A 1,296-nucleotide genomic window follows, 5' to 3' on the forward strand; every position below is an offset into this window, starting at 1 on the left:
GAATCGGGGTACAGGCAAAGCATGGAATCAGGGTATAGTTACAGACAAAGCATGGAATCGGGGTAAAGTTACAAAGGATGGAATCGGGGTACAGTTAAGGAGAAAGCATTAAATTGGGGTACAGTTACAGGCAAAGCATGGAATCAGGGTACAGTTATGGACAAAGCATGGAAACGGGGTACAGTTACGGACAAAGCATGGAAACGGGGGTACAGTTACGGACAAAGCATAGAATAGGGGTACAGTTACGGACAAAGCATGGAATCTGGTTACAGTTACGGACAAAGCATAGAATCGGGGTACAGTTACGGACAAAGCATGGAAATGGGGAACAGTAACGGGCAAAGCATAGAATAGGGGTACAGTTACGGACACAGCATAGAATCAGGGTACAGTTACGGACAAAGCATGGAATCGGGTTACAGTTACGGACAAAGCATGGAATCGGGGTACAGTTACAGGCAAAGCATGGAATCGGGGTACGATTCTGGACAAAGCATGGAAACGGGGTACAGTTACGGACAAAGCATGGAATCGGGGTACAGTTATGGACAAAGCATGGAATCGGGTTCATCAGGTGCTCCATAAGCAAAGTAATACAGGGAGGGCTCTTCAGGGTGGAGTTAGGTAACAGAAAATGTGAGGTGCAGGCTTCTGAGGGTGATGGATAATGGGGGGAACAGGCTATGGAGAGTGGATTCTGATAAAGACAATTAGGATGTAGGCTCTTCAGGTTGGTAGAGTCAGGTGATGATAGGCAGACACTGATAAGCCCCGCCCCCGGGGTACTCCCCGCCCATATCAGCTCCGCACGTTTGAAATCTCTTAGGTAGCTCCGAGTCCGCGCAGAGTCAAGATCCAAAAAGCCGCCAAAAAGTGTTTATATCTATCACATGACCGAGGATTTACTAGTACAGGTTTGGGCTTTACTTCCGGAAGTGACGTAAGGTTACACCGGAAGTTCCATGTGAAGGAAGTACAGGGCAGACATTGCAGGAACTGGCAGTAGAGAAGGTAATAAAATATATTGTTATATTTACCGTCAGTGACCCCCCCAGTTTTGGCCTCCCCCTCGTCCTCTACAGTCTATTGACCTCCAGGAGATGCTGCTACACATATCTGGGGCAGGAACCAATATTAACCCCTTCAGGGGCAGAACATTTGCCCTGTCTGAGTGTTGTCTTAATGTTAGGGATCTCTGCCCCACCAATCACATTCTCCCCCTCTACATATATGTGTGGGGTGCAGGAGGGTGATTCCTGGAGCCCTATAGCTGCCTTAATGTATCTCAATACA

The 1,296-nt window shown here is 47.8% G+C and overlaps 2 protein-coding genes across 3 annotated transcripts in view; both read left to right on the forward strand.

The window, feature by feature from the left end:
- LOC140338964 (uncharacterized) overlaps nucleotides 1-1,296 on the forward strand; it is a gene marked incomplete in the record, with an annotated part of 329,302 nt that overhangs the window by 176,715 nt on the left and 151,291 nt on the right.
- Nucleotides 871-1,296, forward strand: part of LOC140338983 (uncharacterized) — a 14,615-nt gene continuing 14,189 nt past the window's right edge. The window contains exon 1 of one of the 2 annotated variants that reach the window (XM_072423417.1): nucleotides 871-1,014. The gene's annotated coding sequence lies outside the window, so the exon portion shown is untranslated. The remainder of the gene's footprint in view (nucleotides 1,015-1,296) is intronic. The other variant, XM_072423418.1, reaches the window with a different exon arrangement.

The sequence above is a fragment of the Pyxicephalus adspersus genome, chromosome 10 (assembly GCF_032062135.1).
Source record: "Pyxicephalus adspersus chromosome 10, UCB_Pads_2.0, whole genome shotgun sequence".
In the NCBI taxonomy this organism is placed as follows: Eukaryota; Metazoa; Chordata; class Amphibia; order Anura; family Pyxicephalidae; genus Pyxicephalus; species Pyxicephalus adspersus.